The 27,116-nt window shown below is 38.1% G+C and overlaps 1 protein-coding gene across 10 annotated transcripts in view; it reads left to right on the forward strand.

The window, feature by feature from the left end:
• Positions 1 to 27,116, forward strand: part of SORBS2 (sorbin and SH3 domain containing 2) — a 148,630-nt gene that overhangs the window by 6,051 nt on the left and 115,463 nt on the right. For all 10 annotated transcript variants that reach the window (XM_057420320.1, XM_057420321.1, XM_057420322.1 and 7 more), the window contains exon 2: positions 14,360 to 14,484. The gene's annotated coding sequence lies outside the window, so the exon portion shown is untranslated. The remainder of the gene's footprint in view (positions 1 to 14,359; positions 14,485 to 27,116) is intronic.

Genomic DNA, 27,116 nt, shown 5'->3' on the forward strand with positions numbered 1-27,116 from the left:
TCTCTGAGCATATGAACAGTATTTTCACCATTTGAAATGACCAAATGGGAAAAGTAGTGATTCAGGGCAATAGGACAGTGGCATAGACATTTCAGTTGGATGCTTAAATGTTGTCTCTCTCTGAATGTTCATTTTCTCTTAATCTTAAACAAAAAACAAACAACAAAAAAACAAAAAACAAACAAAATAGACATGATTATTAACCCCCAAATATTTCCTTTTTTGTACACATAATCAGAAATCAATATTATTGTTAGCACCAAATTCTCAAGCAGGTGTAGAATGACATTTGTACTAATGCCTGTTCCTCAGAGAATTTCATGTTTGTTTGAGAACCTCAGATTCACTGTTCTCTCTGTTACACCCCTGTATTTTTTTTTCTACTAATACTATGGATTTTAGAGACAAGCAAGCAGTAGCAACCCAGAGGGATGCTGGTGTACGACATTCAATATGTGTCATTTAAGTAATATATTGATCATGTATTTCACACTGCTCCTCCTAGCCAGTTATTCATTTTACACATTCTAGTGAGGAAATTCTGACAGAAGCCAGTAGTTGCCAGCACGATTTTTATCTAATTTCTAGTGGCTTTCTAATGAACAAGGAACTCTAAGCAGTGACATTCTCCCAGATAATCAAATTCATGGTAATTGCACTGTTTTTCTCTTGAAGAAATCTGTATTTGTTAGGAATCTTGAGGAAATAATAATTTCAGTGTGATTGCTGCAATCAAATGGTTTATTTGAATACGTAAAATATAAAAGAGGCTAATCAATGAAGTGCAACTGTATAAGAGCTGAGAAGCTGACAGTTTGACAGTAGAATAAAGACCAAACCAAAGACTTTGTTTTGGCATACATGCAGATAATCAGGAAAATTCAAGTCTTACGAGACCTCTTCTATAAGGGTGACTTTACAGACACAGATCTTGTAATCTGAGCCTTGCAGATTATCATTCTACTTTTAAACAAGTGAAAAGAGAGAGGTTTTTAATTCCTTATTTGCATAGCTGTAGCTTTAAATGTCCACATGCTTTTGCAAGTGACATTGGATTCACAGATGACCGATTGGTGGTCTTGAGCAAAGGCCGAATTCAGGACATGCTTTATCACCAGGACGCAGACTCTACAAGATTTGTTTGGAAGTCTGCACCTGTTCTAGCTAACACATACTATAGCGAAACATTAAGAGGATGACTTCCAGCTTGAGGAAATCACTTTCTTATGAGCAAGGCAAAAATAATTGGAGATGCTAATCCAGGTGTGAATTTGTTTACTTTTGTAATATTTAATGATGTAATTATCTTAAACATATTTCTCTAAAATCAGTCACTGCTTAGCTAAAAACCACAAATGAAAATAAACATGTCAGTATGACTAAGAGTTACAAAAAGTACAGCAGTAAATAGGTTTTGTGCTATTTCTGTGTAGATGCATTCCACTTTTTCTCGTATTCACTTTCTGTATTATTTGCCATCAGAAGAGAAAGGGCAGATGAATTATTTCCTAATGAAGAGGTAAAAAGGCCATCATCAGAGTTGCTAGTTGAAAGGAAACTCGTGTTTGTTTGTATACATATTAGATCATCACTATGTAAAGAAAGGTTTGGGGTCAGGTTCTCTTTGCAGAAGTGCCAAGCATAAAATGTGGAACACACATGACTGCAAAGGTAAAATGAAGATCAGTTTTCTTAGCAGGTGGCTTTGACCACTACTTGACCATGATACCAGTGGTTTCTTGATATAACAGAAATTAAAAGGAGTTTAAGGAACATGTGGATAGTAGCTTTGTAGATACTTCCCAATAAACTTGGGAAGTATTCTCATGATAAAAGGCTGCTGCTTCTTATGAATGGATGACATGTATATGGGAAAACCTGAACGGATACTGTCCAAAGTTGTGATGAGTTTTGAGAACTACAAGAGATGGGAAGACATTTATGGAAGTGTTTGGAAAGAAAAAGAAGAAAGATACACTTGTTGCAGAGAGAAGACAAGGAGCCATTTGTTCTGCAGCAGGGGCCGGTAGGATGGCTTCAGAGCAAAAAAACTAGACTAGTCTCATGGGGAACGTTTTGTATAGCTCAGAAAGTGTTACCTAAAACTGTGGGCCCAGATCCTATAGTTAAATTGCGTAATGACAGAGGCCTGAAACATTAGCATTGCTGATGGGGGACCAAAAAACCAAAAATAAAAACAGGCTTAAAAAATGCGGTTGAGAAATCAGTCGTCTCAGGAAAAGATACAACATACTGCTTTAAGAGGGCAGAAGTGAGGAAGAATGAGCCAGGTCCTTGAGGAACTCACATGCTTGAATATCCAAGGTATTTTGTGGGGTTTTTTGTTTTGTGGTTTGTTTTTTAGTTTCATGAAGAGAAAGAATCAGGAAATAAAGGTATCTTGATATCATTACAAAGGCAGCAATGTTTCAATATTGTATCATAAAAAGATATATCTTGGCTTCTTTAGGTATGGATCATGTAGCAGTTTTAAGCTACATTGTTCATATTTCAATGCTATTTCTGTTTTTTAAAGTACTATTAAAAACGGTTTGAAGTACTCAATTTAGGGACAGTTTAGACTTTGACCTTGGCTCAGGTGCTTCTAGTTCATGTCAGGAGGCTATTGTGAGCTGATATTGTTAGAAATAACCAGAAGCTGTACAGATGCTACAAAAAACTGTTAGTGATTTTAGTGATTCCCCACAACTGTTGTAGTCTGGTTCCAATCTCTAGTCTTCAGAGAAGTATCTATCATATGCCATTTCTTTTCACTCTGCTGATCAGAATGCAAAGGCTAAAATATTAACATTAAATGTTTGTAATGTTTTCTATATGAGCAATTTGTTTAATTGTAGGAATCAAATGTGCATGAGCTTATATTGCAAGTCAGTGGGTTCGTAGCAGAAGACAAGGCCAAGCAGGGAGCTTAATGTCTTTTGGATGCTAAATTTGTGTGTGTCTACTTTTTGTGGGTTTAAGCACAACACTGTAATTTGATAACTTTTTTCTCTATGCTGGGATGCTTAATTGTTATGTATAAATTTAATAGAGAAAATTTACCTTTCAACTTCTCAATTTTCTTTTTCCATGTATGTAAAGCTTTCAAGCCATTTTAGAAGCAGAACATAACAGAAGTCCCTGACTTCATCCTTTAGGTTTTTTAAGTGCATTCAGTAGTCCATTGTTACTTGTAGTGATCTTTGTCTAAGGGTGAGAATTTCTGTTTTGAACAAGACTAAGCTGCTGAAAAATTGAAAAGCCTTGAGGCCAAAAAGGGTTTTTTAGTTTTTAATAGGTGGATGACTTTGACAAACAGAAGATGTTAATATTCTGAGGAAATAAACAATTTCTAGGAAGGGAAATCCGCCTTTCCATATGTTTATTTTTCAGAGAGGAAATTACCTAATAAGTGTAAAACTTCAGGGATATAAAATGACATAACTACTCCAAATTGGATTACCTTTGACTTCCAGTTCTTGCATATCTTAAGATCTTCCTGAATGTAATTGTGATGGTTTTATTTCTGCCTTTCAAGCTGCCTTCTGTGTAATTTCAACTGCCATAGGTTTAGGTTTATGGTATAGATACAGGTGCTGCTTCCTTTAGCCAGTGTACAAAGTACATAGAGTTGTATTGTTCCAACTATCACTTTTGTTGCTGTTTGAGAATATTTTTCTCTCCACCTGCCTCATTGGCACTGACCTCTGTTATATGAATTGGGATATCTTAGAAGGCCTGATTTTTGTAAGTCTAATCTGGATCTCTTGAAAAGTGTGGGTAGCCCTTCATCATGTGTCATACTGGCTACCAAAAATGAAGATAGCCAGGAAGTGTTATTTTAGAATTGCATCTGCAGACCATCTTACTTGTGGAACAGTTTTTCTATGCAGGGAGAAAACCTTTGGTGGAAAACACGCTTACAGTTATGGATTCTTTATTAATTAATGATGTTCTCTGAGCAGTAATGAAAGTGTACTAGTGAGGAGAAATAGGAAATCGCTAAAAATCCTTTCAGTAATGTCATCCACAGTGACTTCTGTCTTGCCATTGCTGTACTTGCCACTTAAAGGAGGGTCTAGTCCTGTTAGCTGAAAAAAGTAGTTCTGGCCTGCAGATAAGTCAACATAGAGCAATTACCTGGCAATACAACTGTAACATCCTCTGTTGCCTTAAACACAGCAAATATCAACTTGTCTTTCCCTGTCTAGGAAAAGCATGAATATAACTCGGACAAGTGTTTCATACTAATAGCCTGTTCTGCAATTAGTGGTACTATAGAGAACATGAATAGCAAAAACTGTACAGAGCTCTTGTTTTCACTTAGCTGAAGTAGTTCATGATAAATGACTACATACTAGAGTGCTTCTGTTAACAAGAAGGCAAAACAAATGAAAGCACAGCACTGATTTCCTGAGCTGTTCTCCAAGTGGCATAGGGCTAATTTGGGTGCAAAGTATTCTCTAGGGTATGTTGGCCTTGTGCTGTAACTTCACCTCTGGAAGCTGATGAAATTCCTAGAAGCCAAGTCTTCCTTTCCTTCCAACCTACCAATGTGAGGACCTGGGGAGATTACGATCTTCAGGAATAAAGAGATTTGAACAGGAAGGTACCAGTTTTCTGCTTCAGGGACTTCCTGTGAATCATAGAATGGTTAGGGTTGGAAAGGACCTTAAATCATCTAGTTCCAACCCCAGTGCCATGGGCAGGGACACCTCCCACTAAACCATGTCACCCAAGAGTCCATCCAACCCAGCCTTGAACACTTCCAGGGCTGGAGCATTCACAGCCTCCTTGGGCGACCCATTCCAGTGCCTCACCACCCTTACAGTAAAGAACTTCTTCCTTATATCTAACTTCAACTTACCCTGTTAAAGTTTTAACCTGTTACCCCTTGTCCTGTCACTACAGTCCCTAATGAAGAGTCCCTTCCCAGCATCCTTATAGTCCCCCTTCAGATACTGGAAGGCTGCTATAAGGTCACCATGCAGCCTTCTCTTCTCCAGGCTGAACAGCCCCAACTTTCTCAGCCTGTCTTCATACAGGAGGTGCTCCAGCCCCCCAATCACCCTTATGAATGATCATCGTGATGCATCATACTGTAAATAATGATGTAAATCATGATGCATCATACTGCAGAAGGGGGATTGCCCAGATGATTTGCTGCTACCAAAAAAGGAAACATTTTTTAGCAGCTTTCTGCTGCTGTATCATTCCCTTTCTTCGGCATTTAACTTATCTTCCTTAAAGTTACAACAGCTTGGTTTATTTGGAAAGCACAAGTTTCAACAATACTGCAATTGGAATGTCAAGATTTTCAAATCCAAAAATACAGTTACAGGTTCTCCAGGGAATGAAACTTTCTTGAATAATTCTGAATCAAGTGTATGCAGTTAACAAGATACTGTGGCTTTAGGCTTTCAGGACAGTATGAGCATGCTGCTATATAATGACATCCATCTGTATACATCCAATGATGATATTGCTCTGACCAGTTTCAGGTGAACTTCTATGCTGAGTCCTTACAGTTGTGCTGTCTGTGTGCAGTGCAATGCAATGTAAAAAAGGTGTAGGCTGGCAGTTGGGCAGCTGTGGTCCTACTTTGACTTTTTGAGTATGTTTGGAATTTGAGCTTGATTCTGTATATCTGTATCATCTGAACTGTTAAATTTCAAGCTTAAATTACAGGAAAGGACACTTTGGTTAGAGCTAGGAAAAAAATACTAGCACAAAGAATAATGTACTGTACTGTCTAAAGAAGGTGGGATATCTTCTTTGCTGGATGCCTTCTGAAACAGGCTTGTGAAATGTCTGTCACGAATGATACGCTTACTGTTTATTTTGCTGTTAAGAAGCAGATAAACAAAATGACCTGGAGATCCCTTCTCTTTTATGATATGAAGGATCATAGGAGAACTGACTCTGATACTGCCCAAAGCCAGAATGGTTAGTGACTTCCTACAGGTTGACTTGGCTTGGTTTGTAGCCAGATCTCTTTTCACACCCTTGATGAATAACTAGCCTGTCATTGCTATCCCGTCAAAAATCTCTTCAGAAACAGTCTATAGAAACAGCTTTTGTGAAGGCATAGGAATGTGTGGTTTGGGGTAAAAGTTATGTGGTCATGAGGAGACTTCAAGTTCACTTCAGATTCTGCCCGATTGTTATGCAGATAGAATCGTAGAATGATTTGGGCTGGAAGGCACCTTAAAAGGTCTTTAGTACAGCTCCTCTGCAGTGAGCAGGCACATCTTCAACTAGACCAGGTTGCTTAAAGCCCTGTCCAACCTGACCTTGAACACTTCCAGGGATGGAGCATCTACCGTCTCTCTGGGCAACCTATTCCAGTGGCTCACCACCCTCATTGTAAAAAAGAAAAAGGAAAAAAAAAAAAAAATTCTTATATCTAGTCTGAATTTACCCTCTTTCAGTTTAAAACCATAACCCTTTATCCTGTCACAACAGACCCTTCTAAAAGGTTTGTCCCCATCTTTCTTTTAAGCCCCTGTAAGTATTGAAAAGCCACAATCAAGTCTCCCTTGAAGTTTCTCTTCTAAAGGCTAAACAACCTCATTTCTTTCAGGCTGTCTTCATAGGAGAGGTGTTTCATCCCTCTGATCATTTTTGTGGCTCTCCTCTGGACCCACTCCAACAGGTCCATGTCTTTCCTGTGCTGAGGACTCCAGAGCTGGACATTGTACTCCTGGTGATGTTTCACCAGAGTAGAGGAGAATTAGCTCCCTTGACCTGTTGGCCATGTTTCTTTTGTTGCAGCCCAAGACACAGTTTGCCTTCTGGGCTGTGAGCACACATTGCCAGTTCATATCCAGTTTTTACTCCACCTCCAAGGCCTTGGGAAAAATTACACTTTAGATCTTGGAGCGGCTGTATTTGCCTGATTGCCGTGGTGCCCTCAGCCTTGGCATGCTTAGCCAGCTCTCTAGGCAGCTCCTAGTGTGCAGGTCTACGCCTCAGGAGCTGATGGTCAAGCTTTCCTTGTGATGTGCTAGATAACATTCTTTTCCAGGGATATATTCAGTAATGTCATTGACAAAGGTGTTCATGATGCCTATGGTCTTAGTGAGGATATTGGTCCCACAATGGATCTGCTTTCAGCACCCTGTACTGATGGAGGCAGTAACTCTCTTTTCTGCTATTCTTGTGTTGTTTGTAGCCCTTCTTTGCAGCCTGAAGGACTGGTAACTGTCATGACTGTGTAAAACCGTGAGTAGCAGACTGAGAGTTTGGTGGAGCAATTGTATCTCAGTGATCTTTGGCTGACTTCAGCTGTTTTTATGATATTAATGTGCTGCATTGCTATTAGAGGTAGGAAACCCAAATGCAGAAAAAATCAAACTCTGTCAGTATTAGATTGTATTCTAAAACGTGTAAGTGTTACCTAACTGTAGCTGAAAGCCTTCGCAGCTTTGCACAGTTGCTTTATGTCTTCAGCTTGTGTTTTTAGTTAAGTGGATTATAGTAGCAAAATGGCTAAACTGACTGAAGGAACATTTAAGGAAAAATAGTTCTCTGCAGTACTTTTACCTGTTGTTTAATTTCTAGGAAGAGGTTTTGTACTCAGTTGAGGTGACAGCTATCATTGTCTTTACCCTGGGGTTCAGTGCCTGAAAGTTTTACTTGCAGTAGTTACACTGTCCCCTACCATCTATGCTACAAGTAGCAGAAAATGTTGAAATTAGTTGGTTGGTAAAGCTAAGGACTGTTTTTCATATTGGTCCCTTATTTCTTCTTTACTAAATTGGCAGCTTAGCAAATTGGCTGAACACCATTGTGTTAATTATTGAGAGGCCTAAATTCTTTTGTGGATTTAGTCATGGTAATTGGAACAGAAACTCAATACAGAATGCGGAGGTGTAAAGCTGGCCTGGCCATAATCTGGTGGTTTAAGAAACAGCAGAATGGCATTAGTCCTTGTGTGCTCTGTAACATAAATCTGTGTGAAGTGAAAGGAAGGAACTGGAACTTGTGTTTCTTCTGTGCATTTCTATTGCTTTGCACAGACAGGATAACTGAGACTGACAGCAGCAGCTGTGCACAGGAGCATGCATGGTATGAGAGTCTAGTAATGGCAATTCTTACTTGTGAAGGGGGCACAGTCTTGTCTATGGCCAACTGTCAGAAGGTGTTAGTATTTCATAGTAAATTGTTCAGGTGTTAATATTTCACACTAACAGGAAGAGAGGCAGTCACTAAAATTTTCCTTTCTCCTAGGTAAATTCTCTTTATTAAGCTAGAGAGAGTCAGGCTTTTGCTCTGTGAGCCACATGAAGTGTGTAAGTACTCTATGAAAGATGGGCCACTGTCCTCAAAAAACCAGACAGTAGCTTGATGCTTAGTATTCCATGCCGGCAAAGTGGGAGATGCAGCTGTAAATCCTTCTTGAAATTTAATCCAGGTTTTCCGTGTCTATGGCTGATGTTCTAACTACCATCAGAACAATGCTTTTTAAAAAAATAAAATGTGGTGGATTAACACCATTTTCCATGGTGTCCTGGGTTCAGCAGTAGCAGTCAATTTTTCTCCTTCTTAGTAGCTGGTGCAGTGCTGTGTTTTTGACTTTCAGCCTGGGAACAGCGCTGATAACACCAATGTTTTTAGTTGCTGCTCAGTAATGTTTACTCTGACCAAGGACTTTGTGAGTCCCATGCTCTGCCAGGGAGGAGGGGAAGCCGGGAGGAAGCAGAGACAGGACACCTGACCCAAACTGACCAAAGAGGTATTCCATACCACAGCACATCATGCCTAGGATGTAGAACTGGGGGCAGTTACCCGGACGGGTTAGATCGCTGCTCGGGTCAGACTGGGTATCAGTCGACGGGTGGTGAGTGGTTGTGTTCTCTTCCCTTGTTATTTCCCTCATCATTATTATTGGTGGTAGCAGTAATGGTTTTGTGTTGTACCTTAGTTACTGGACTGTTCTTATCTCAACCCGTGGGAGTTACATTCTTTTGATTCTCCTCCCCATCCCTCTGGGAGTTGGGAGGAGGAAAGGGAGGGAGTGAGCAAGTGGCTGCGTGGTTCTGAGTTACTGGCTGGGCTTAAACCATGGCGCATGGTTTTTATGAAGAGTGGAAATAACCTGAGAACATCTCACAGATGTTTGTGTCACAGATACAAAGTTGATAAAACACAAGTTTGTATATGACAACTGTCACCAAAGGTAAGACTGTCATCAAGGTATGACACTGCTTGCTTGGTCCAGAAAGAGAATTTTAGGTAATTGGGAATTTTACTGTTAAAAGACATATAGATGCTTGGGAATTTGATTATATGTAAAATAGGTATTTTAAAGGTACTCACTTTGGATTTGAGGTCAGAAATCCTTTTGAGCAACTTGTTCAACAGAAGCTGTTGTTTGAGTTGGCAGGTTACAATGGGCATTGCAGGTTACAGTGGGCATTGCAGGTTTTAGAGTCCTAGATTGTTTACATGTCTGAGGTTTAGGCCTTCAGGGAAACCCTACTCCCTAACGCCTCCAAGCACCCTTTCCTCCCACCCAACAAAAGACCCCAAACACAACCTTACACAGTAGTTCAACACATTCTAGCAGAAAATGAGTCTGAAAGACAAATAACCTTGTACAAAGGTCTTGAAACAATGGACTAGGGGTGTGTATCAAGTGGGAGAAAAACAATCATCTTCTGTTCTCCATTTCCTGTAAAGGTCTTTTCATATTTATTTCCTCTTACATTTGTAACTGTTTACTCTTGGTACAGGGGAAGTTAGTTTTACTGGCAAAATAGGGCTCTTAGAAGGCGTATGATTCTCTTGGTCCAGTTTCATAGTAATAGCTGCAGTGACTGTATTTGCTTTTCACATCATTAGGGGAGCACTTATCTGGTTTGCTGCCAGTTCTATGAAATTGGCGTGACTGTTGTATCTGGTTACAACAGATGACCAAGCAGCTCTAAATATTTAGGTAATATGCTTTTGATAGTTGGGGTTTTTAAATGCACCTGATTTCACTTCAGGCTTGAGACTCTCCCTATATCTTAATGTATTTGTTTGGTGTTCAGTTAAAGGTATTGTAATTTTAAAACATTCTATATTATATAATGCTGTTATTAAACATATTAAAAAATATAACCATTTCAGTGACTGACAAATTGTTGGGTTTGAGTCCTTAGATATCAAACTAAATATGCAGCAATAAATTCAGTTAAGTTTTGCCAGAGGTGACTGGCAGAAAATCTGGTCCTAGCTGTCTTTCCAGCTTTCATTTAGAAAACAGATTACTTTTCCAGACATGTATTGTCTTTATAAGCATCTTAAATTGTGTAGGGTTTAGTGTATTGTATCTCTAAGGAACATAAAGAAGGTCACAAATTCACAGATGCTGACTCTATATGAAAGCCTTTTACATCTTCAGAAACATCAAGCCATAAAGACAGTCAGTGATGCTTACCGTCTTTCACAATAACCTGACTAGGGATTTCAGACTTACTCGTTTGTTTGGGGTTTTTTTCCCCTATCATCAGACAAAAAATTATTGTGCTTGGGTGTGAGCAGACCTAACACATTACAAAGTAAAAAATGAGAACTGAATATAGCTAAAGACAGATGGTGCCTTTTAAAGAGAATGCAGATCTACTGTTCTAGAGAACAGCAAACAGCAGGGGAAACTCTTCATCAAACATCTGCCATTTTGGACAATCAGCTGATGTTAATGAAGAGAGAGCGTGATTCCTCATACTTGATGTCTTGATCTGTGTCTTTCAAATGTGTGAGTTATCACTCTGTAAGAAATTCAGAAGGCTTCTTGGATACTCTGCTGGATCAGAGATTGCCTTATAACTCCTGGCCAGCTGTTGAGTTCTTTCCTCAGAAAGCACTCTAAAGCCCAAAAAGCCATAATTCTAAGCTGCCTCTTTTCGGTTTTCTTTCCCAGTTACCAAGTCTTTTTCTAATGAGTTAGATAGTGGTGAAACGCTCTTACCCCAAACCTGGAGAAAAATGTTTAATAACTTCATTATTACCTAATGATACTAGTGAGGTGGGCCATCCTCGATGAATTGTTTGAAGGCAATGATGGAAAAAACCTCATTTGGCAGGGTGAAGCACTCTTGTTTTTGAATGTGGAGAGCTATGTTGGGATATACTGAGATACTGGAGAATAGAATTGCTTATGCAGGAAACCAGTGTGCTAACAGAGAAATTAAGAAATGTCTGTCAGCAAACTTCACTCATCTTTGAAAGTTTTGTAAAAGGTGAGAATTCTCTAACTAGAGCTACAGTATGGGAATTATGAAGCCCCAAAACATCTAAAGGAATGTAGGTAATTTCACACTTCTTGAAATGACTTGACCAAAAATTCTGTTGCCATGTGTGCTGGGACAGATTTGTATGTAAGAGCAAGACTGTTTCGTAGCCACTCTGGGAGGATTTTTGAAGTAGTTCAACATAATCACCATGGGTAGTTCATTCAGGTAAGCTGTGTTCTTCAGAGGTAGGAAAAAGTGTCAGGTGTAACTATCGCTGTAACTTGGCTGCCTACATATTCTTGCAGTTTGGGGATTCAAAAGCTGAGTCAATTTGTTTTTTCAATCGATGATCCACCTTTTTCAATGAGATGTACAGACTGCAATTCAAGATTTGTTTATGTGAGCTTTTTAATGTTGAAGGTTTTTCAGTTCTTTTTCAAATGATGGTCTAGAAAATTTCCAAGGTACCTTTTATACATATCCAACTCAAGAAAACTCTATTTTTAATCATCGTTATATGTGCTGTCATTCTAAAATGACAGTAGTTAAATCTGCAGTGCAGCAGGTATGCAGCTCTTTTGTCTATTAACACATTGAACAGCTTTCTGTATCTCTCATCTATCAAGATTCTTTCTTCTGGTTTGTCAGAACTCTGTCCTGTAGCATCTGGTCACAGAGATCTTTGAGATACGCACCAGGTACCTACAGTAGCAGTGTGATCTGTACACTTCTTGATCATGTTTGAATTGCTTAATAGCAGCCATTGGTTGAATTGCATTGCATTTACCACTAAAGAAATTATATGCTTGATTTCAGTGTTGCAGACGGCCACAAAATGGGAGATATGATTATCATTACTCTCTTAAAAGCATAAGGTGATAATCTTGGTAGTCGTGGCATACTTGTCTGGTTTACTAATAAACATACAGATATATATCTCTTTGAGACCTAGATGGTATATATTTATGTTATCTAATGTTTCCTGTAGATAAACATCATCCGATTTTTATTCAGTAGTTAAAGCACATCTCATTATATGCTGACAGAGTACTTCTGTCCTGTTTAGTAAATAATATAAATACTAACAGGTAAAGTTTTATTTGCATGAAAACAGTTGCAGAGAGTGTATGAGGAAACAAGGTACCAGAATGAGTTAAGCACTGATGGTAAATCTCCCTTCTAAGAAAATGCTTCAGAAAAGAAATGCTGCAAAGTGTTGTGTAGTATATTGCTTCAGTAGTAAACTGATACTGCTAATAATAATTTTAACACATTCTTCTATTTTTTTTATTTGTGTTGTATTAGTATTTGGCATACAGGTATTTGTTGATTTAGCTTGTAACCACCAGATGAAAGTGTTATAGACAGCAAGGTAATGTAGCATCTGATGCTAATGATCTTGGTACATATAGGTCTTGTGTTTATTTACAAACTCCACTGCATGTTCCACCTGGTCATGACATCTCTCAAGCTGGCTATAATTCACACGTTGCCTGAAATTTAAGCTGTTTGAGTCTTTAAATCTCTTTGTTCATGGATCTCAAGTTAAATATAAACTGAACTTTTTAACTTCTGGGAACTGGTTCTGTGGTAAAATAATAGTCCTAAACTACCTATTGGAAAGGAAGCAGCAATAATGATTACTTTAACCAGCTGGTATTCAGTTTGTGGGGTAATGTTTTTTGTTGTAGCTGCTTTTAAAGACAGTAACACTAATGGGATCAAATGGAAGGGATGCTTTTGAGCTAATCCAGAAAGAATTTTTGCTATGTTTTCACATTCAGCAGCTTTTTCAATCATTCTAAGAAGTATATTATAGCTAATGATTTTAATGAGTCTTGAGGAACAGATATGCTTTTTGTGTTTGTTTTAACAATGAGCATTGCTTGATTGTTTTAATTGTTTAGTAAATAGTCTCTGTGTCTGGCATGTGTCAGTATAACTTCCAAATAGTTATTGTTCAGAAATAAATCAGAAATTAAGGTGACCCGTGGCATTCTAAACCATTTTGAAATGAGTGTGCTTAGGTGGACTTGATTGGAAATTTAATTTTGTAATTTTTCCAACCAGCCTAATCTAGGTTTTGAGTTGAGAGTAACTTCAAATCTTATAACTTTTCCTTGAACAGAAGCATCAAGTTTTTCAGTCATAGTGTCTAAGAGTATGGATATGTGTGAGAAATTTTTCTGGTGAAGCAAAGTTATATCTGTCAGAATTGCTGAGATTTATATGGAGGGAAGATGCATAGAGAGACATCTTGGAAGCTTCTTCCTGTACCAGAAGCTGCAAAAACTTAAGTAACAGTGGTGGTTTTCCACTGACTTAGTTTACCTGTGTTGTCTGAAACTTCAAAGTAATTAGCTTATATGTACCCTTCAAGATGCTTTTTGGTCTTTTCTTACAGCCATTAATTTTTGTTGGTTCTTTACATTTCCTGGTATTTTTACGTTATGGGAGGGTCAGCTGGCTGCTTGGGAATGTGGCAGAAAGGGCAGAGAGACCTTTGTCACTCAATGGCCCTGGTAGAAAAGCAGCTTGAGGTCATTCAGCTTCCACAATAACACCAGTGCCAAAACTGGAAACTTAACATGCGAACTGAAAATTACTGCTTCAGTCTTGGTAAACTGATTTTTCCTGTCCTTGGATGTGTATACCAGCCAGATATGATGCACTTAAATGCAAATAGGAGTACGTTCATCCCAGATGAGTCCTTGTGTAAAGAAGGTAAAGCATCATCAGAGATAACCAAAGTCAAAACGTAGGGTTTTTTTTTTTATTAAAAAATGAAAATAGTCTTGGTGGTTCATATGCTGAGCTACAGGTCTTCAGGGTCCCAGATTTCCTTTTAACAGTATTTTCATTCATCATCCACAGTGGTTATTCTCAGACCTTTCTGTTGCTTTAAATAAAAATTTGGACAATGAACAATGGTTTTTTGCTGTGGATTTCATTATTTATTTTTTTCTTTTTATTTTTTTTCTATATTTTTTTTTTAGCTTGGATTGGGAGGCTGGTTATTCTGTATTGCATTTTCATTGTGATTGTAGGCAAGCCCATTGCTGCTGAAAATAGCTCAAATGTTCTTTGACAAAAAACATCAGCCAGCAGCTCAGATTCTTTCTCCCTTTCTTTTGCAGACTCTTGCATGTGAAGTCGATTAATTTCTTGAGAAAAAACTTCATTAAGGGCTAAATAAACAAGATCTACATATATAGAAATTTACTTTCTCTGCATTTGAGACACAGCTAAAGTCATCTGTCTGGTAAGAAATATTTTTGTTAAGGTTTTGTCTTTCTTTCTGCCCTTATGGCTTGCATTCTTGAGTTTCTAATTAGTGTTCAGAGAAAACTAGCTTCTGTTTGTTGGCAGTTTTGCTGCATGCACCATATGAAGTACTGAAGGCATTACTGTGCTGCATTTACATACTTCAAGTAGTACCTATGACACCGTATGGTACTTAAGTGTAAGTGGGGTTTTAACTGTTTATGTAGTACTTTGTTCTCAGTTTGCTGTGAAAAAATCATTTAATGCTTTAAAGAAGAATTGGTAATTGTTCTGTCTTGAAATAATGTACCTGTTTGAATGTTCAGAATTTAATGAGTTAACTTCAGAATTTCTATTGCAAAGTATCTTTTGTGTCAATCCAAAGTTTAAAAATAAACTTTCCAGGGAATTCACTCATGTCTTATTGCTTGCTGGTTTCATCTTGTGTAGATGAAATAGGTTAATGTTACTGATGCAGTGGTATCATTTTCCTGGTGATGTGCCTATTTCATGGGACAATAAGCATGCTTGTCAGTAGTCTTTGATAATTCAATTCTGTAACAGTTCCATTAAAATATCTGCTACTTACAAAATTTCTTCAGGTTTTGATTGTACTGCTTTGAAGCAAATACGTGTTTTCTTTGATTATGACATGTTAACTGAGTACAACCTAAACAAAACCAAGTTTTATCCTCTGCCTTCTATTTTTATTCTTTATTGTGATTAAGATGAAAAAAACTCAGAAGAGCAAAAGAGTTTTTGCTCAGTGCTGTGGCTTTTCTAAGCAGTTGGCTGGCATTAAATGGCAGCCTATATATAATACCTAGTCCATCTGATCACATGGATGTGCTGTGGTACTTTGGCTTACCACAATTGCTGTGTCTTATGTACTGCATGCCCTGAATCTGCATAGTGCATTTTGCAGGCTCTGCTATAGACCTAACATTAATTTATTTCAAAAATCTCTTAAAAACTTACAGCATATTTAAAAGTAGTTGTATATTTAATGTAAAGCAGTAGTTATGCATTGTATTTTCATAGGAAAAAACAAAAGATCAGTGCTTTTACAAAAAAGCTGTGTGAGGGCTTTGCAATTCATTTAAGTATTATTAAGAGGCTTTCCAGTTTATTTTTGGAAAAAAGAGAAAATCTGAAGTTCATGTGTGTATTTCATTTAATGTATCTTTCTTAAAAATCTCTTTGTGTAAAAAAATAAAAAAAAAATCTGGAATTTTCTTCAACCATTTTTCAGAACAAGTAAACCAAATTATGGTTGAGTTGCAATGTTTGCAGTAATGTTTTATACTGATATTTGAGAATCATGGATTTAATTCTGCCTGTTCTTCCTTACAATAGCAGATACTGAGAGTGTAATGTAGGCATCCATATGAAGCCATGGGAATTTTGGTGCCAGGCCTCCTTTTTAAAATTTACATAGTTTCTGTTCTTTATTCTCTTCTAATGAAATTATATTCTTCTTGGGTTTAGATCTTCCCAGTTCCTGCCTTGCTGTCACATATAAAGCTGCTTCCCTTGTTTTGTAGATCACTCACCCTGTCCTTGTACTTTTGACCACACTCAAGTGAATACTTACCTTACATTGATGGTTTTCATATAAAAAGAACTTGTCACCCGAGATGCACTTCAGAAGAAGCTGAAGCTTCAGAGGCCATGCTGTTGGATCAGCGTAGAAATTTGTAATCCCTTAACATGTCCAAACGACGCAGACAGAAGAAAAATTACACAAAATTAGGCTGCATAATAGGTGAAACATTAATGTATGAAAATACATTAAGCGTAAAGTAGGGGCCAGTGATGTTCTATGAATGGTCATTTTCTTATTCATGTGAAGTTACTATATAAGACCAAGTTTTTGCTTGGCACTTAATTTGTCAGTGAGTTAACAGACCTGACTTACAGGAACTTGTATCTGGCATGCTAACACAACCCAACCTTTAGCTGAGTGAACTTGGCGCTGAATTCAGCTAAAGGGAGGAAATCTCAGGAGAACAGTGGGATTTCTTTCATTGAGTTAAGTATATCTCTGCATTCATGGGGAGCAAATGGTAACATTTTGTGCAGGTTTCTGCTTTCGACGGTGTCTTTGTGTGCTTCCCAAATGTAGTGTCAAATACATTGAAAAAAAATAAACTTTCTTATTTGGATTTTTCATTTTACTTCATGATGTGGTCCCAGGGAACTCAAGTCTGTAATGGCCTAGCACTATTGTTTGTAATTCTTTCTAAAGAATAAAGGCTCACTCAGAACAATTTAGATTACAAAAAAGTGCTTTACTTACTGTCTTTGTAAGCTCAAGTAGAGGGGTCAGACGCAAGTGTATACGTAAGCCTTTTTGATCAGAGTGCCTGAGAAAATGTTTCCTTCTTGTCAATACCATTGTTACTTTGAGAAACAGTAGATCATGATAGCTTGGATTTCTTGTCAAAAGCTTTATGCTGGTAAAGGTCTTGAATTAATACACTATTTAGTTGCAGTAGTCACAGTGTGTCAATGTTGCTTTTACTGTGTAGTCTAAGTTCAATTCACTTATTGATGGCAACAGGGTTTTATGGTATGGGATTCTGAATGGTATTCTGATCTACAAGCAGAATCCCAAAAGTGTCAGGATTGTACCAACAGATCATAGCAATAGGTTGAAACGCATGGGTTTAATATGCAAAAATGCTGGAGGGAAAAAAAAAAAAAAAGTGTTTTGAAAGCTGCAGAGCAAGTACCTGGTGATAGAGGAAATCAAGCTGAGTGAAAGGCCATCATGCAGTTGCCTCTTCCTTGCATTAGACTCAGATGATTGGGGATATGCCAGATAGGTCTGAGAGCATGTGTATTCTTATGTGAGACCTATGAGTTGCATCTACACTGGACTTAACCTGGCCATGTGCTATTCTCAAATGGGGATAGCTCTGGAAAAGGTTTGTGATATGATTCTGTGTGTAACTAGCTGCTTTAGAGGAGTCCAATGCTTATGTCCTCCTAGACTACAGTAATGAAAGATGGCAATGCCTCTTTATTGGTTCCAGGGCTTAGGCTCTGCTTGACTTTTTGATAGATCCAGATGAGCTAAGGACTGTCAGGATTTCCAGATTCTCTAAGTTGTGTTAGAGTTTGAAAAATACTGATTTGGTAATAAAGTTGCATGGTACATAGTAAAAAAAAAATTTCCTGTTTACTCACCTGTGCTCTTGTACTTCAAAGATAAAAGCTTGCTTATGCACTCTCTCTTCCTAAGTAACTGCTTAACCATACAGCTAAGAAATATGCTTTTGTCTGTTTTCAAGGTGGTGCACATAAGGCATTAACTGCTTACGTTTGTATGTAAGGCTGCATTTATATCTGTGCATTAGATTCTTAAGAATTTGTATGTTTCATTAGTGCCTTATGTCCCTAGATGTTTAACACTGTTTAGAAGGCTGTGTCATCTATATGGCTAGAGGCAACTTGGGCACTTAGGCTGCTTCCATTCTTGAGACTGCTAATCACTTATTCCACAAAGGTTGGGTTGATTTTTTGTTTTGTTTTGTTTTTTTTGTTTGTTTGTTTTTTTTGTTGTCCCCCACCAAAATCATTTACTATAAATGCATCTTTTCAAGGAACTAACCTGGTGCAAAGGAGACTCTTCACATGCGTATGTTCCCTAGTCTGTGTCAAAACAACAGGTGACAAATGCAGTAGCACCCTTTCAAAACTAAAAGTGTGAACAACAAATTCCTGTGTGCAAGAAGCCTCTCAACTTCAGACATGCTCTGTGAGGCACCTGTATAGGATTCGCTCACTTGAGTGTTATATCCCAATAGATGTAAGTGGGTAAGAGGTGAGGTTCAGTTGGATGCAGCAGAACTGTATGTGTGAGCCTGAATCCCAGTCGGGTCACTGGATCTTCAGGAAAACAGAGTATTTCTTCTCCAAAGCCAGAGAATTAGAACAGGAGATAAATAGTATGTATCTAATAAGATGCTATTATTTTATTTACTTCCTGGGAGGGAAGGGAGCAAAGGAGATGAAAATGGGAATATAAACTATGCTGCTGATGTGAAGAGACAGTTGGCTTAGAGAGACAGTTCCTCAGTCTTGATAACACTTAGTCTTTCAGTACAGTCAAGTTCTTATCAGTAGGAGGAATTTTGTAATAGTTTTCATAGTCTTCAACATACAGAATTAGCTGCTTGATCTTTCCACAGTGATGGTTAGCCAAAAAAAGGCTGTTGGAATTTGCTGTCAGAGGTCCATTGGATCTCCAAATCATGTAAAATCAAGATTTTGTTTCTAGTTCCCCTCTGGGTCCTGTGCAAAGCTTGCCAGTGCTGAAAAGGGAAGATAATGGCTGATTTTTGCAATGTTACAGCTCAGGCCCAAAGTAACAGTTTAAAAGTGAAAACAAAACTCATGCAACACTCTGTTAAAAATGAGCATAAGAAATGTGTGAGTTAAACAAGAAATCTTAGATGGTACGGTTTAAAGTCTAGAGACATTCTGATGTACTTACTGAAACACTCTGCTTTTGCCTGTGACAGTGATTAAAAATGACCTTAGATTTCTGGAAACAGAACTAAACTGATACTGAAAGCTTTTGAAAAATCTTCCCGAAAGTTTGTCCTAACTGCGTCTGCAGGCAGGTTCATAGAAGCTTACTTGCAGTATAAGAACAGAATGTTTAAAGCTTGACCACCACTTCATACTGGTACGTTAGAGTACCTGACAGTAATACATTCACAAAAGCATTTTCCAGGAATGGCCTTGCATGAAATGAGAGATGGTTTTTAAAATTGAGCAGAGGTACAGTTTAATCTACTGTTCGAACTGGGATTCAATTCTGTCTTAAGGGTGATGCTTCTGGAAAGCACCATCAGCTACCCATTTAAAACAAAACCAAACAAAAAAAAACACAAAAAAACACAACAAAACAAAACTTGAGTTCAAAGACTCAAAAAGTGTAAGTAGGCAAACATTCCTGCATTCCTGAAGAACATATAGATGCCTTCCAAATGGGCCATACTGAATTGCTTCGAAGTCCAGAACTTGATGTCCTATGAAGTTTGTATATGCTAGCAAAGTTTGCTATACGCTGGCTACCCCATCCCTGTCTGGATTTTCCTCCTTTATGTAAATAGGATAAACATAAATTCATTGACTTGGAAATAATTATGCAGTTTCTTGCTTTGTACCAGCTGACTGCATGGTGGTTTTCTAGCAAAACACTTAAGTGACAGGTGGCAGGTCAGCATGGTGTTGATCTGTCTTCCTGTGATCTTGGATGTCTCATCCAAATGACTTACAATGCCTAGATTTCTGTAGTAAGATGTGCCAAATACTTGCTTGTAAAACCAAATGATTGGTCAAGAAGCATTTGAGTGTGTCTAGATATATATTAAAATATACATAGTAGTAATAAGGAATGGTTAGAACAGCTGAAATTAACCAAGAGGTGACTTCTAATCACAATTTGAACAAAACCTGTCAATAGAGTTTAGAGTTGGAGAACTGTTTCCAATGGAAATCTGGGCTCCTTTGAGTAAGTCTTTTACAGGCCAGAGAACTCAACAGTGCAATTTTGAAAGACCTTTGACTCAACTGGTTGAGCTACTTATTGCAAAATGTTTACTCATTGAATTTAATAACTTGTCTGTTGACTGTCTGACACACCAGACTGACCTGGACAAAGATCATTTTTATTCTAAACTACTTAATACATCCTAAAACATGGATCCTTCATAAGTGACTCCTCTGATTGCAGCACAGTAGGCATTGGATGATAATCGGTGTTTTATTGAATTGATGGAATTTTTGTAATTTTTCTGCCTCAGAGAGAGGAAAAATTTTAATTACATGGAAGTTGTATCTAAGTGTGTTATCATGCACAGTAGTGGTAGGCTCTGTTCTGCAGCTAGCAGCAGAGGAAATTCCTTTCTGAAAATGAAAATTCAGAGTAGGAATTCTTCAAGTTGGGGGGGGAAATGATTGCATGGATTAACTTTTCATTAAGTTGTGCAGTGAGCAATAATGGTAACATCTCCTAAATGCACTTCTACATTAATGGAAATGCATTGACATTTTTTGGACAATACCAAGTGTAATGAGTGTAATGATAGCCCTGGCACCAAGAGCTACTGGTGTTAATAATCAATACCAAGCTTGGTAGTGTAACCATGAAAATCATTGTCCTGCTTTGTTCAAGTGGACAAATAAGAAAACAAGCTCAAAGCTCACTGTAAGAGCATTCCGGTTAGACCATGGTAGCTGGCTTGGCCCTTCAGATATAGTAGTGCTACTAACATGAACTATGACGTGTCAAGCCTTAATTTTCCAGTCATCTTTGACAGCTTCTTCCATTGCCTTTCACACACTGATAAAAGTCATTGTGTGATTATTATAGTGACTATGTGACTATATTATATGATATGTGATATCACTGTGTGATTATTATAGGCCTAGGTTGCTAGTTTTGGTGTAATCCAGGCAAGTAATGATCACACACAGTTTGCAAAAGCTTAGCAATTTGCTCTATGCAAAGTCAGTTAAATGCTGTAGTCATTTTGACACAGGCACTTCTCTGCTGGCAAAGCAGTATCTCCTGAGACAAGACCTCATGGTATTTCAGTCTGGCCGTGACCTCTTCTGTGTCTGAAATAAGCAAGGAATTTAAAACTACACTCTCTCTCCCTGTCCCTACAGGGTCAGCCCAAGGTATATTTATCAAGCAAAGCTAGGATGGCTTTATTTTTACTATTCGTTCCAAACATTTTATGTGGAATAAATACAGCATTTTATTTTATTCTAGGCAACATATGAGGCATAACTACATTTCAAAATCCAAGTGTGTATTTAGAAGACGTATGTTGAACTAATTGTGATTGAGTAAAGCTTCACACTGGCTTGCACACAACAGGTGCAGGTACAGGGTATGGAGAATTAAGTTGATATCAAAATCTGCAATATAAAAACCTCTTTTTGAACCAGTTTTTTTTGATATTTTTTAGTCTTATATTTGACCATAACAACCTGCATGAGAATGACCTGATTTCTGAATTGGGGCATAGATTTAGCTTGGATATAGATTTACAGGAGGAAAAAGGGACAGTAAGCTGTAAAGAAATAGATAAAAAAATAATCTATTTCTCAATAAGAATGGCCTTATCTTGATAATTCAGTTAAGGCTGCTTATCAAATATCTTTTTAGAATAATTATGCCTTGACAGCTGCAATAAATATAAAACCAAATAGGTATAAAACCAAATTCCCAAATACTGGGAATTTCTGTTTTTCTTGCTTTCTAATGGACTACAGAACTTGATGACCTTTGCTGAAAATAGCTTGACTAGCTGGAGCCATAGCAAGACAGAAGTATTTGAGGGCATGTGGTGAAAGCTCAGCTGTTTGGACAGTGTTTATCATTCCATGGATATGATAGCTAGACAAATAGAGGAAATATAAAAAAATCAGTCATGAGGGTGAAATGTAGAACTAGAAAAATCTTCCCCAAATCATTATTTTTTTTCTAACTACTGATTATCTTTAGGAATATTTCCACTACTAAAATATTGTTACTCAAATGCAGGCTGCATTTTCTCATTTATATTGCAGGTGAATATTGCAGTGTTTATTCTTTGTCTATGTTCATAGTGAGGGCTGTGATAGGTCAAACTAGGTCTCTAGGTTTTTCCGGTCTAGAGGCAAGTCAGTATCCTAACTTTAGTGCTGGTTTCATCATTTTCTCTCAACATTACTGTTGCTGGTCAATGTTCAATGACAGTTTCAGTCAGGGTTACAAGAACATTACCTGCTGAGAAAGCTTATAATAGATCTTTGCTTGTTAATGATTGCCTTTTTGCAATTCAACTGCCAGTGAGAATGTTTAGCATTCTTTTGATGATTTAAAGGATTTCCTTCACTTTTGCATTTGCTGTGCCTGCCTACTTAAGATTGTAGTTAAAAACGGTTTTCTTGTAACCAAGAAAAATACACTGTTCTAATAGAGACTTTTAACAAAGATGTTACTGCTAGCTGCTTTAATTGAATGTGGTAAAGTGTTGTGGAACCAGGTGAGCAGGGAGCTGGATCCCAGAGCTTTCATTTGACAACAGTGTACTTAGCTAGGTACCACTGTGGGATTATCACAGGAGGGGTGGTTGGAAAGACTATAAACTTGGCTAAATATGTGTTATCTCTACTGCTTGAACTGGCTGATGAAGAGAATTGACAGTGTTATTGCTTATTAGCAGGTAATTTTTTAGAAGCTATGTCTGCTCTTTTTGTTCATCTGATGAATTTTGCTCTGTGAAGGAAAATGGACAAGTGCAAAATCTTTTTGCTGAAACATGCTAAAAATTACATGTATTTGTTATCAAAGGCATGTGCTGGCTTTGATAGGATAATTTTTTTTGTAGTAGCTACTATGGGGCTATGTTTCAGATTTGTGCTGGAAACAGTGTTGATAACATAGAGATGTTTTAACTATTGCTGAGCAATGCTTAGTCAAAGTCAAGGCCTTTTGTGCTCCTCACACCACCCCACCAGCGAGCAGGCTGGGGGTGTGCAAGAAGCTGGGAGGGGACACAGCTGGGACAGCTGACCTCAGCTGACCAAATGCATATTCCATACCATATAGTATCATGCTCAGCATATAAAGCTGGGGGAAGAAGTTTAGAGTGATGGTGTTTTGCCTTCCCAAGAATATTACATGTGATGGACCCCTGCTTTCCTGCAGGAAGTGGTGGAAAAAATTTCTTGTTTTGCTCTGCTTGTGTGCCCTGCTTTTGTGTTACCTCTTAAACAGTCTTTATCTCAACATGGGTTTTCTCACTTTTAGTCTTCCAATTCTCTTCCCCATCCCACTTGGGGGAGTGAGTGACTGTGTGGGGCTTAGTTGCTGGCTGGGGTTAAATCATAATAAGGTGGATTCAGACTCTTTAGAAATAAACGTATTTGTAACAAGACAGTCCTATAAGAACTGTTAAATCTTCATTAAAAACTGAGTCAATCTTGAGAAAAACTGTGTCCTGTACTTCAGTGTGTTTTGACACACTTGCTTCACATCAGTGAGCTTGTGGAGTAGGGTGAACGTTGATCAAGACTGTAGGAAACTTTAGCTGCCCTTATGGCAGGGGATGTTTCTTAGAACATTTGAGGCTTTGTACTAAATGATCTTTAATTTTGCCATAATCCATTTCTGTAATGGAAGCCTACCCTAGAAAATACTAACCTGCACTGTCATGGTACTGTCAAGTATACTGCTCATTAATTGCCAGGATGCAATTTCATTGCCTGAAAGGGTGAACTTCATTTATGACCTCTGGTACAGTCATCTGTTTTTCTGTGCTGATGTTCTGCCTGTCAGCTTGAAAGCTTCAGAGTGGCTCACACACAGACACACACCAGATGCAGCAGAGGGACAGCTTTAATTGTGATTGAATTTACTTTTCTGAAAATAAGGGGGTTTTAACCTTATGGTGGACATGGTATTTCAGCTGTGAAGAAATTTGTCAGATGCTTCAGGGGTACTTGGATGAATAGGGACACAGTTGTAAAGTAGACTTTGTCAATTAAACCTTTCAATTACTTGATTCTTGCAGGTGCAGTAATTCCAGTTTTCTGTCATGTTTGTGTATTGTGTTGTGGGTACCCCAGTAGTCTAGAAAAACTGACCCTACATTAGTTAATATTTAATTTTCAGTCAGGTTCCCATTCACATTGGCAGATACTTAATACTAGGAATTGGAATTGTCTTTGGGAGGAATTTGTTCCATTTCGACCAGGCAGCATACTTGAATTTGGTCCTTACTGCTAACTCTGCAACTTAATTTCAAGTTACTTTTTAGACTGGACCTTATTTGGTAACTTGTCAGGTTTCTTGTTATTTTAGGGGCTGGGAGTAGCTTTAATGAAGCAATACCACATCTTCAGTCAATACCAATGATGAAAAGAGATTTTAAAACTGTTACTGTTTTGGACTTCCTACTATCCTTTTGTAATAAATGGACAGACCATTCTTCTTTGGAAGCGCTGGCTGAATTTTCCTTCTGAGTATGGCTGAGTAATGCTGTTTGTCCCTGTTCTACTGTCAGAATTTATCATAGAATCATAGAACAGTTAGTGTTGGAAAGGGCCTTAAGATTATCTAGTTCCAACCCCCCTGCCATGGGCAGGGATACCTCACACTAGACCATGTCACCCAAGGCTCTTATTTGAATACCTTCATTCACCTTTGTGTCTATTTCCTAATCTCCTTCTGCTGTTACAGAGCAGTAGGAATATTATTGAAGTCAGTGTCTAGAGCAGCATAACGGTTGTATAGCTAAGAGCAGAATTTTTCTCCTTTATTATTATTTGTTTGAAGCTGCAACCTATAGAACATTTTATTAGAAAAAAAAATTATTAGGATATTCTGGCAGGAGATGGTATCATTGAGAAGATTAAAGGAAACTGTCAAAATTATTCAGTGCTATATTACTGTGTGAAGCAACTTATGTGACTAATCAGTTGTCATTGTTAGGCTTTCTTGACTTGCCAGCAATTTGGAATGGTGAAGGTCTTCTGACCTAGACAGAAATACTAAGTTGACAGCCGATACCAAGGTCTCAGACAAGCTTGTCTGACTAGTTGCTTGTTTTCAGTCGTGTAATTAAACACATTAGGCTAGAGATATCACAAACTGTTAGTCTTTGAAAATGACTGGCTTGCATATGAAGTCCATATGGACTTCAGGCCAACTGTTCCTGCATTTTCACAATAATGTTTAAGTCAGTATAACAGTTATCTAATTGAAAGTGTACATGCAAAAACAGGTGTTAGGTTATGGTCTTAGTTGCAGGATTAGTTCTTGTTTGGACCAGTAGATAACCCCACAGGAAGTGATCAGTAGACCTGACACATGGGGAGCAGAAGTGGCAATGAAAAGATATTCACCTCTCTCATGGTGAAGGCAGGATCCTAGATTGAGTTGGACCAACTTTAGGACTGGGTAACTTGTCCTTGGTAGCCTTTGTAGGAGATGGGAAAATTACTGTTTTGTTCACAGCCTTCAGACTTAATGACTTGCAAAACTTCAGATCTGTAGTCTTAACTATCTGTATATTCCATGGAGTGTTCATTGTAAAAATCCTCACAGATGTAGTTTAACAGAATCTGCTTCCTGAGTAATAAAACTCAGATTCCAGTAACATTTTTAAAGTACTTCAAACTGTTAACTTTTATAGCAGAAGATAAGGGTGGTATTAACAAATGATAACTGTAGCCTACTTGGGCTGTTCTCAGTGGCTGCTTTAATGTGTGAAAGAACAATGTTGTCAAAAGGCCAGGCAGGTTCTGATGTTTGCCCCCAGTTGCCCTCTGAAGAAAGCTTTGTTGGTCTCTTTCCATAAACAGAGAGGAAGGTAACTGTCCTTGCCAAAAGTTAGCCTGAGTTACTTCCATGCATGCCACTATATGGCCTAGATAAAACTTTTTTTACTTTTACTTCATAAAGGACAGATAACTTGAAGATTCAAAGAAATCACTGTTATACAGTATATGCCACCATGACTGTCATGCAGAAAATACCACATTTGCCTGGGCCCAAGCAACCATGTGAAGTACTCAACGTGAAACTTTGCAGCTATGCAAAAAAGATTTCTTGTATGTTTTGCTATCTGGACATCACTACCAGGGCTTCTTAAATCAGAGAGGCTTTTTCTGCACTGTGGGGCAGGGTACTGCATGAGGTGCTTCATGGCTGGCACATGGATCTGCATGCCATAGTGGTGGGACATGCCTTGTCGCTTCATTTGCGCATGTCTGGATGACCTAGGGACAAGCGCATTTCATGGAGAGATGAAATGTCTCTGTAGAGAGACCCAGTAACTTGGAGGCAAGGGTCTTCACTATTCTTGGGCTATGGAATCCCTCTCACCTGAAGTTGTTAATGACTTTTGATTAGTCCCAGAGTGTTGGGGTGGGGGGAGAGGGTGGGGTTTAGGTAGTGGGTTGTAGATTTTCTTTGTTTTGTTTGGTGGTTTATTTTTTATTTTTAACCTGCTACAGTTACTTTTTATTTCCCCCCCCTGCCAAAGCAATATCTGAATCTTCCCTTTTCTTCCAAATTTTTTGCTCATGTTTCAAAAGTAATTGATCCTAATGGTGTTAAAGTTTTATCAGTAAATCTGGCTTCACAGAGTGTAACTACTTGTGCAGTACTTCGAATGCAGCTCATTTCAGTGATAACTTGTAACCTGATTTCATAAAAAGTTGCTACACCAATTAAGAAGGTGATGGACTCTAGCACTGGGATTGCAATGACTGAGAAGGCAGACATCTCTTCAGTAGTTCTGCCAAAACAAGTCCATCACTTAACTATATATTTCTTTCTTCCACTGGGAGAGTTGTTTTCCCAGGGGACTGTATTTAAGGAAATGTACTGTAAGTTTGCTTTATATAGGGTGCATTTATTCCTTTGTTCTCTCTAGGTGGAATCTAGTTGGGTGCTAATGACCTCTACTGCTTGACCTACAGAAAAATAAAATTGCCAGCACAACTCCTTTCTCTGTTTCAGCACAGGCAGCACAAGAGCAGTGTACAGATAAAATCACGAGGTACAGGATTAAAGAAAGTCAATAAAAGCACAATGGAGTAAGTAGAGATGTC

The sequence above is a fragment of the Pezoporus wallicus genome, unplaced genomic scaffold, assembly GCF_028554395.1.
Source record: "Pezoporus wallicus isolate ANWC-B61680 ecotype Strahan unplaced genomic scaffold, APGP_CSIRO_Pwel_v1 contig_5552, whole genome shotgun sequence".
NCBI classification, from domain to species: Eukaryota; Metazoa; Chordata; class Aves; order Psittaciformes; family Psittacidae; genus Pezoporus; species Pezoporus wallicus.